This window comes from Chrysochloris asiatica, unplaced genomic scaffold (assembly GCF_000296735.1).
Source record: "Chrysochloris asiatica unplaced genomic scaffold, ChrAsi1.0 scaffold00013, whole genome shotgun sequence".
Classification (NCBI taxonomy): Eukaryota; Metazoa; Chordata; class Mammalia; order Afrosoricida; family Chrysochloridae; genus Chrysochloris; species Chrysochloris asiatica.
In genome coordinates this window covers 20,259,341-20,270,189 of record NW_006408531.1, presented here as the reverse complement: position 1 = coordinate 20,270,189, position 10,849 = coordinate 20,259,341, and the positions used below count along the sequence as shown (strand labels likewise).

General features: G+C 39.7%; 1 pseudogene; it reads left to right on the top strand.

Annotated features, from left to right (window-relative positions):
* The first annotated feature begins 5,015 nt into the window (after positions 1–5,015).
* Positions 5,016–5,585, top strand: LOC102838774 (annotated as a pseudogene).
* The last annotated feature ends 5,264 nt before the right edge of the window (positions 5,586–10,849 follow it).

Sequence of the window (10,849 nt, the reverse complement as noted above, 5' to 3'; positions counted from 1 at the left end):
GGTAAGGTGGAGGGTCAGAGAAAAAGAGGAAGACCCCCAATGAGATGGATTGGCCAAGTGGCAGCATCGATGGACTCAAGTGTGGCAACAGTAGTGAGGCTGGCTCAGGATCGGACAGTGTTTCGTTCTGCTGTACACAAGGTCACTATTGGTCAGTACCAACTTGATGGCATATAACAACAACAATATACACCTGATAAACAACAACAACCATCATCAGTCAAACCCATGCTAAATGGAACTGCGTGGGAAGTGAAAGAAATAGTCCACACGCTTCCATTCTCTAGTCACACTCTCCAGGGGGTAGTTGGTGAGTACCTAAGAGCATACCAACATGCAATTATCAATTAAATAAAATACAATGACACCACAATGTCTTAGAAACAACAGGCAATTTCTGTGCAAACAAATCAAAGTAGCTCAAATAAGTGGCCAAAAGGGAGACCTACTTTTGAAGAAACAAAAGCCTGGGAACTTCCTGAAAATGTTAAGAGAATGATATTTAGGTACCTCCAAACGATTGACAGAAAGGTTGAGGAAAACAAGAAGAACTTAGGAAAACACAACGAATAAACAAACAAAATATTCCACCACTTACTATAGCCACCCAAAAGATAAAATAATTAGGAATAAATCTAACAGGAGAAATAAAAGACTTCTGCAAAGAAAACTAAAAACACTACTACAAGAAACCGAAAGAGACTTACAAAATGAAAGAAAATACCATGCTCACGCATGTTGTTGATAGACACCATCAGATTGTCCCCAACCCACATACAAGAAATACTGCCTGGTCCTTTATTATCCAAAAAATTGCTGTTATGTTTGAACCCATTGCTGTTGCCATGGTGTCAATCCATTTCATTGGTGGTCACCTTCTTTTTTGCTGACTCTCCACTTTATTAAGCATAATGCCCTTCTCCAGGGACTGGTCCCTTCTGATAATATGTCTGAAGTATGAGAGACAAAGTTTCACCATCTTTGCTTCCAAGGAGCCTTCTGGCTATACCTCTTTCAAAACAGACGTGTTTGTTCTTCTGGTAGTCCATGGTACTTTAAATATTCTTTACCAGTACCTTAACTTAAATGCATCAATTTTTCTATGGTATTCCTTATTCATGGTCCAACTTTTACACGCATATGAAGCTATTGATAATAGCATGGCTTGTGTCCTGTGCACCTTAGTTCTCAAACTGATATCTTTGCTCTTGAACAACTTTAAATGTCTTGTGCAACAGATCCTCCTAGTTGTTGGATTTCTCTACTGTTGTTTCCATGAGTTTTGGTTATGGATCCAAGCAAATTTAAATCCTTGGCAACTTCAAACTTTTCCCCATTTTTTGTGATGTTATATATTGGACTAAATTTGACGCTTTTTGTTTTCTTTATATTGAGGTTCAACCCAGACTGAAGGCTATGGTCTTTGATCTTCATCAGTAAGTATTCTAAGTCCTTTTTGCTTTCAACAAGCAAAGTTGTGTCACCTGCATATCAAAAGGTTGTTAATGAGTCTTCTTCTTATCCTAATGCCAAGCTCTTCTTCATATAATCCAGTTTCTCAGATTATTTGCTCAGCATACAGATTTGTTCCGCATACAGATTGAACTGCCAGAAACTCAAGTTGGATTCAGAATAAGACATGGAACTAGGGATATCATCGCTCATTTCAAATGGATCTTGGCTGAAAGCAGAGAATACCAGAAATATGTTTACTTTGCTTTACTGACTATGGAGAGGCTTTTGACTGTGTGGATTTTGACAATCTACGGGTAACATTGCTAAAAATGGATATTCCAAAACACTTGATCGTTCTTATAAGGAAACTGTTCAGAGACCAAGAGTTCATCATTCAAACTGAACAAGAAGATACTGAATGGTTTAGAATCAGAAAAAAAATGTGCAGCTGAGCTGTATTCTTTCACCATATTTATTGGTATGCTGAGCATATAATAAAAAACTGAATGAAATTAGTCAATCAAAAAAGAGCAAATATTATATGAGACCAAAATTGTAAAGCCAAGAAAAAGTTTTCATGCTAAAAGAAACATTCTTTGATGGTTATTAGGTGTGGGAGGGAAGGGAGAGTGATTCACTGACTAGAGGGTAGACACATGCTAACTGGGGTGATGGGGAAGGCAATATACAACAAGAAAGTTGACAAAAGAATGATGAAGACAGGTAAAGACAGAGAGAGGAATGCAAGAGTTAAAGGGGATAGAGGTAAACAATGTTATATATATAACACTATAACAACAGTGTTCTATGGGTAAATACATGGACAGATGCACAGGTTGAACAAGTAAGAAAGGGACAGTAGAAGTATACCCATAAGTATGTAAGGGTTTGACAAAGGATATTTATACCTGACAAAGGATATTAAATACACCTATGAAAGGAGCTCTGGTAGCGTATGGGTTACGAATTGGGCTGCGAGGCACAAGGTCAGCAGTTCGAAACTACCAGCTGTTCCGCGGGAGAAAGATGAGGTTTTCTGCTCCCGTAAAGATTTATAGCCTCAGAAACCCTGTATAGGGTCGCTATGAGTCGGAATTTCCGACTCCACAGCACAAAACAGCACATGAATGTGATGGAGCATTCAGCAGTCAAAATGATGAAAAGTTCTTAGACATTACCATATACCTTGAGGCAACGAATAGCTGGGCCTGAGGGCTCAGGACTATAGTCTCAGAGGACACCATTGTTAATTGGAATAACATAGTCCATAAGGACAATGTTCTACATCCTACATTGCTGAGTTGTGACTGGGATCTTAAAAGCTCATGAGCTGCCATCTAAGATGCAATTGTTGCACTCTGTATGCAATGAAAGAAAACTGATAAAAATTGAAGATGTTTAGAATCAATTAGTCCAATATACTAATAGACTATGTGAACATCAGTCTTCATGACTCTGAGACCAGAACAACTAGATGGAACCCAGCCACCACTACCAAATGCTCTGATCTCACTACAAGGTCCTCAATAAAGTGGGAGAAAATGTAGAACAAAACTTAAAATTATGAGACCAGATCAGGCTTACTGGTCAGAAAGAGACTGTAAGAACCTGAGACTATAGCTCTCTACTACCTTTCAGGTCTGGAATGGGACTCACTCTCATGGTCCAATTTTCAGCCAAGTGATTGATGTTATTGATGTTGTTAAGTGCCTTCAGGTTGGTTCTGACTCAGCCACCCTGTATAGGAGTTCCAAGGAACCACTGACCTTGCTGTTCAACTTGCATTATCCTACAGCACGACACAGAACTATCAGTCACGCAGTAGATAGGTATGTATTAGGGACAGTAACACTAGTGAGTTATGCTTACCATGGAATCATTCAAGATAAAGTGGTCAACATTTACTTCAGGACAAAGTTCAGAAGGGTTTGGAAGGAAGGTGGAATGGAAATCAGAGCCGCAAGGAGACAGTAGACAGCTGTTGTTAGTGGAGGGCATTGCAATCATTGAGATGCAACACAGGGCATGATTTGTTGATCATAAAAGAGATGATCTCTATAAACCTTCACTCAACTCACAATAAAAAGGTTAAAAAAAGCCAACCAGATGGAAGGAAGGAATACAGACAGTCCTACACCAAAAAGAATTGTCCAATGTTCAAACAATAAAGAACTGATAGATAGTATTATAGGAAGAAGTTCAAGCAGCTCTGAAGACATCTGTGAAAAATAATGCTGCAGGGATTCATGGATTTTACAAATTAAAATGTGTCAGCAAACTGATGCAGCACTGGAGGCACTCACTCCACTATGCTAAGAAATTTGGAAGACAGTTACCTGGCCACCGGCCACCTAATTGAAAGAGATTCATGCTTATACCCATTTAAAAGGAAGATGATGCAGAAATCATCAAACAATATCATTAATATCACATGCAGTTAAAATTTTGTTGAAGGTAATTTTAACATTATTGTAGCAATACCTCTGCAGGGATTTGCCAGATATCCAAGTGGAATTCAGAAGATGATATCATTGCTGATGTCAGATGGATCTTGGTTAAAAGCAGAGAATACCAAAAAGATGTTTCTGTTTTATTGACTATGTAAAGCTTTTTGACTGTGTGGATCATAATAAACAATGGGTAATATTCTCAAGCATGTATGTTCCAGAAGACTTCATTTTGCTCATGAAAAACCTGCACATAGACCAAGAGGCAGTCACTCAAGCAGGACAAGGGGATGCTGAATGGTTTTAAAATCAAGAAAGGTGTATGTCAGGGTTGTATCCTTAAACCATAATTATTCAATCTGTATGCTGAGCAGATAATCCAAGAAGTTGGATTATATGAAGAAGAATGTGCATCAGGGTTTGAGGAAGACTCACTAACCACCTATGATATATAGATGACACAACCTTGTTTGCTGAAGCAAAGACTTGAAATACTTAGTGATGAAAATAAAAAACAACAGCCTTCAGTATGGATTGTACCTCAACGTAAAGAAAATAAAAATCCTTTCAACTAGACCAATAAATAACATGATAAATAGATAAAAGTTTGAAGATGAAGTTGTCAAAGGCTTCATTTTGCTTGTATGTGCAATCAACTTTCAGGGAAGCTGCAGTAAAGAAATCAAATGACGGATTGCATTAGGCAAATCTGCAGCAAAAGACCTCTTTAAAGTGTTAAAAAAAAAAAAAAAAAAAAAAAAGCAAAGATATCCGTTTGAGGACTAAGGGCCACGTATTCCAAGCCATAGTATTTTCAATATATGAATATGTGAGAAAGTTGGATAGTGATTAAGAAAGACATAGAAGAATTTATGCATTTGAGTTATAGTCTAGGGGGAAAATATTGAAAGTACCATGGACTACCAGAAGAACAAACAAGTATGTGTTGGAAGAAGTACAACAAGAATTCCTTTTAGGGGGTGGGACCAGAAGTGCTGCTCCCTGGTGGGGGCTTTTCATGGCGGTTCCGGAGTCGCCAGCATTTTTCTTGCTTGTGGTCCTGAATCCGGCCGACTTGGAGAAAGCAGAGCTTGAGGTCCTTGCTGGTATGAAATGACTGAGTACAAACTGGTGGTGGTTGGAGCAGGTGGTGTTGGGAAAAGTGCACTGATAATCCAGCTAATCCAGAAATACTTCGTAGATGAATATGACCCCACTATAGAGGATTCATATCGAAAACAGGTGGTGATGGATGGTGAAACCTGACTGTTGGACAAACTACATATAGCTGGACAAGAGGAGTACAGTGCCATGAGAGACCAATACATGAGGACAGGTGAAGGCTTCCTCTGTGTGTTTGCCATCAATAATAGCAAATCATTTGCAGATATTAACCTTTACAGGGAACAGATTAAATGAGTAAAATAATCAGATGATGTACCTATGGTGCTGGTAGGAAACAAATGTGATTTACTGACAAGGACAGTTGACACAAAACAAGCACAAGAACTGACCAAGAGTTATGGGATTCCATCCATTGAAACCTCAGCCAACACCAGACAGGGTGTTGAAGATGCCTTTTACACACTGGTAAGAGAGATACATCAGTACCGAATGAAAAAACTCAACAGCAGTGATGATGGAACTCAAGGTTGTATGGGGTTGCCATATGTAACAAGGTGATGTAACAAGGTATTGATAAAGTTCTATCATCAGTAAAGAGCCACTTTTAAGCTGCACTGACATCTGGTCCTGACTTCTGTGGAGAAGAGGTATTCCTATTGCTGTCTTTAGTCTCACAGAGAAGCTCCTCTACTTCCCAGTTCTCAGTATATCAGTTAAATATATTCTCAGTTTGAGAAGTTCTCAGAAGACTACCTCTTCACATGTTGATCTGACCAGAGAAATGAACCTCTTATTACTGCCAAGTGTTTTTTCTGCCTGGGTTCTCTCCCCTCACACACACACACCTCTGTCATCCCAGGTTTTTCATATGAAAAGAAAATCATGCTCTGCAACAGGGAACCAAACTAGACATGAAATTCTATTGAAAACAGTGTCTTGAGCTCTAAAGTAGCAACTGCTCATGTTTTTTTTTAAACTGTTGAACTTGGAATTATGTTGGTTTTTGGCGAAATGTCATAAATTACTATGTTCAGCGAATATAGTTAATGTTGCTAAAAAAAAAAAAAAAAAAAGAATTCCTCTAAGAAGTGAGAATAGTGAGACTTCATTTCTCATACTCTTGGACATATTATCTGCAGAGATTAGTGTCTGGAAAAGGACATTATGCTTGGTAAAGTGGAGAGTCAGCGAAAAAGAGAAAGATCCTCAAGAAGATGGACTGGCAGAATGGCAGCAACACTGGTCTCAAACATAACAATTGTGAGGCTAGCTCAGGAGTGGACGGTGTAAAATTCAGTGTTGGGTAAAGGGTAACTAGGAACCAGTACCAACTAGGATGCATCAGAGAACAATTCAAGTTATACTGTGAGCCCTAATTTCATTTGAGCTTCCATTAAGTTCATTCTGACCATTAACAGACAATAGAAAAAGCTTTGCCCTCAGGTACAATGTAGTTGAAAGCAGATAATGGCTTTCCTAAGAGTCCTAGTGTGGCGATGTGGGCTAATGCACAGGATGGCAGAGTGGAAGGTCAGTGGTTCAAGCTCATCAGCTGCTCCTTGTAAACCCTATATAGGGTTCCTATGGGTCAGAACTGACTCAACACTTAACAACAAAAGTCCTGGGGTGGTGCTGAAAGGTCAATGGTTCAAGCTCACCCATCACTCCTTTGTTGCCATTTTGTTGTTAAGTGCTATATAGTCGGTTCTTACCCATAGCGACCCTGTATAGGGTTTCCAAGGAAACCCTAAACCCCTTGGAACTAATTCAGTGGCACTTAACACCAATTAGCTGGCTCAGGGAGGGGAAATCTCACTTCCAAGAGCTTGTGTAGCCACACCTTTAATGGAAATTAGGCTACTAGGGCCATGTGGGACTCCTGGTGTGGCACTGTGTGTTCATGAGCTGGACAGCAAGGTTGATTTGAACAACAAAGTCGGTGGTTTAAACTCACCAGATGCTCTTTGGAAACCCTACACAGGGTAGCTATGAGTCAGAACCAACTCGACGGCACTTAACAACAGCAACAACAACAGGGCCACATGGTCATGAGTCATACCCCAACCAAGATGGTCAGAGGACTCCAGAAACACTCCTGTAAATTTCTTCTAATCTGTAACAGAGTACTTATTCCAATCATTGTCCCTTCCCCACATCTGTAGTCCTGCCAATGACCGTGATGAATAGATCTGCTGCCAGACACAATGTGGTGGCAATTTCTTTGGTTTTCCATGTTCTATAATTATTAAGGAGCTCTGGTAGCGTAGTGGTTACGAATCGGGCTGCGAACCTTAAGGTCAGCGGTTCGAAACTATCAGCCGCTCCGCGGGAGAAAAATGAGGCTTTCTACTCCCGTAAAGATTTACACCCTCGGAAACCCTGTACAGGGTCGCTATGGGTCGGAACTGACTCGACAGCACTTAACAACAACAACAACAATAATTAGCCTAATTAATCATTTATGTCAAGAAATTTGGAAGACAGCTACATGGCAAACTGATTGGAATAAACCCATATTTGTGCCCACTCCAAAGAGAAGTGACCCAACGTAATGCAGAAATCATCAGACAATATTATTGATATTGTTGTTGTTGTTGTTGTTGTTAAGTGCCATCGAGTCGATTCTGACCCATAGCGACCCTGTATAGGTTTCCGAAGAGAAGTTGGTGAGCTTGAACTGCTGACCTTTCAGTTCAAACAGCTTTGCAGCCTGGCACATTAACCCACAGCGCCACACCAGGACTCATAATGCAAGTAAAATTTTGCTAAAGATACTTCAAGAATGACTGCAACAATACATTGACAGGGAACTGCTAGAGATTTAAACCAAATTCAGACAAGGCTGTGGAACAAGTGATATCATTGCTATCAGTGATATCAGATGGATTTTGGCAGAAATCAGAGAATACCAGAAAGGTGTTTAACTAATTAACTGTGCTTTATTGAGTATGCAAAGGCTTTTGACTGTGTTGATTATGACAAGCTATTGACAACATTGAGAAGAATTCGTATTCCGAAATAATTGTGCTCATGAGAAACCTGTACATATACAAAGAAGCAGTTGTTGTAACAGAACAAGGGGACAATGAATGATTTAAAATTCAGAAAGGTGTGCGCCAGGATTGTATTTTTTCACCATAGTTATTCAACCTGTATGCTGAGCAAATAATCCAACAAACTGTATTATATGAAGAAGAACATGGCATCAAGATTCGAGGAAGACTAATTAACAACCTGCAATATGCAGATGAGACAAGCTTGCTTGCTGAAAGCCAAGATGACTTACAATACTTGCTCATTAAGATCGAAGACCACAGTCTTCAGTTTGGGTTGCGCCTCAATGTAAAGAAAACAAATATCTTCACCACTAGACTAGTAAATAAATGGAGAAAAGATTGAAGTTGTCAAAGGCTTAATTTTTCTTGGATCCACTATCAACACTCATGGAAGCAATCAAGAAATCAAATGATGTGTTGCATTAGGAAATCTGTTGCACAGGACCTCTTTAAAGTGTTTTAAGACAAAGATGTTAGTTTGAGGACTAAGGTGTGCCTGATTCAAGTCATGCTATTTTCAGTAGCTTGATATGCATATAAAAGTTGGATAGTGAATAAGGAAGGCCATGAATAAGGAAGAATTAATGCATTTGTGTTTGGTGTTGGAGAAAAAATATTAAAAGTACTATGGACAGCTAGAAGAACAAACAAATTTGTGTTGGAAGAATTGCAGTCAGAATTCTTCTAAACTGGGATGATAAGACTTCATCTCTCATTCTTCAGACGTATTATCAGGAAGGCCCAGTTCCTGGAGAAGGATATCATGCTAGGTAAGTGGAGGGTCATTGGAAAAGGAGGAAGACCACCAGACAGATGAATTAGCACAGTAGCTGCAGCAATCGGCTTGAGCTTAGCAATGATTGTGAGGATCACACAGAACTGGGCACTGTTTCATTCTGTTGTGCATAGGGTCACTATGAATCAGAACTGATTTTGGCATAGTGGTTATGAATTGGGCTGCCAATCTCATAGTCAGCAGTTAGAAACTACCAGTTGTCCCATGGGAGAAAGATGAGGCTTTCTGCTCCCGTAAAGATTTACAGCCTTGGAAACCCTGTACAGGGTTGCTATGAGTCGGAACTGACTTCACGGCACATAACAACAATGTGCCAGACTGCAAAGCCGTTTGAACTGCAAGGTCGGCGGTTCAAGTTCGCCAGTCATTCCTTGGAAACCCTATACGGGGTCGCTATGGGTCGGAACTGGCTCGACGGCACTTAAGAAAAACAACAATTAGTCATAGAGTTCTGGTATGGCTCTGTAAAGTAAGCACTGGTCTGCTAGCCTCAAAGTTGGCAGTTGAAACTCACCAGCTGCAACTTGGAAACCCTAAACTGGATCTCTATGAGTCAGAACAGACTCGATGGTACTTAAACAACAAAAACATTATTAGCTATGTGACTGGAAATCCTTTAGATACCAGTGTGGCCTTATGCTGATGGTCTCCCTTACTCACATGATTTGTCTTTGTCTTAACTTTGACTTGTTTAAGACTTAATAAATGGGTCTGTATAAAATATATTTGAATTCAGGGTCTTTTTTTCCCTTAGAATAACTCTCTTCTGTCTCCTGGGTTCCCTACTATCTACAATATGCCTTCTTCTCTCCAGGCAGAAATAAAGCGCTGCCTGTGGCAGTCTTTCAAAGGTATTCCTCAGAGCAGAGAACTACCCCAAGTGGCAGTTTTTCCCACTCAGTGGAGACTGACTGTAAAATGAACCACTGGTTAGTCTTTACACTCACACACTGATGTGGAGTCTAATCTGTCAGACGATTTAATTGCTACTAAGTATGTCAACCAAAGAACCCTGTTTCTCTCTGCTGTCTTCCTTCTTTTTCTCCATTTGCCACTCCACTTACTCTATTCAAGGAGCCCTGATGGCTCCGTAGGTTAAGAGTTCAGCTGCTAACCATAAGGTCAGCAGTTCAATTCCACCAGCTGCTTCTCAGGAGAAAGATGAAGCTGTTTGATCCTGCAAAGATCTTCCTTCCTAGAAAATGTAAGGAATTGACTTCACCACAGTGGTTTATTCTACTCAGTCTGTCCACCGGCATATTGCATTTCCAAGGTCTTTTGTTAAGGATCTCATTCTAATGAGAGTAGGTGGCTAATTGCCTTCTAACTTCTGTGACAGATAAGGAAACTTTGATTTCTGTTTGTAAGAAACACCAGATAATTAGTGGTCCACTCATCAGAGACAAAGAAATCAGAGCATCCAACTTTTTAAGAAGAAGGCAGGGGCCAGATGTTGTGGTTGTTGTTGTTAGGTGCCCTGGAATCAGTTCCAACTCCTAGTAATCCTGTGCACAATAGAACTAAGCACGGCCCCGTCTTGAGCCATCCTCACAATTGTTCTGTTTATGCCCATTGCTGCTGCCACTGAGTCAATCCACCTTCTTAAAGATCTTCTTTTTCGCTGGATGGCACCTAACAACAACATAGCACCAAGATTGCCACACAGAGCTGTTCAAATTGTTCCAAAGCAGCAATTCTTATTCATTGTCTAAGTTTAACTCACATATGAGGTGATTGAAAATACTACAACTTGGGTCAGGCAATCATAGTCCTCAAACTGATATCTTTGCTTTTTTTTTTTTTACATTTTAAAAGAGGTGTTCTTTTTGTTTTGTTTTTTTACAGCAGACTTTCCTAATCCAATATGTTGTTTGATTTCTTAACTGCTGTTTCCATGAGAGTTGAATGTAGATTCAAGCAAAATTAAGTTGTTGGTAACTTCAATCTTTTTCTGTTTACCATGATGTTAT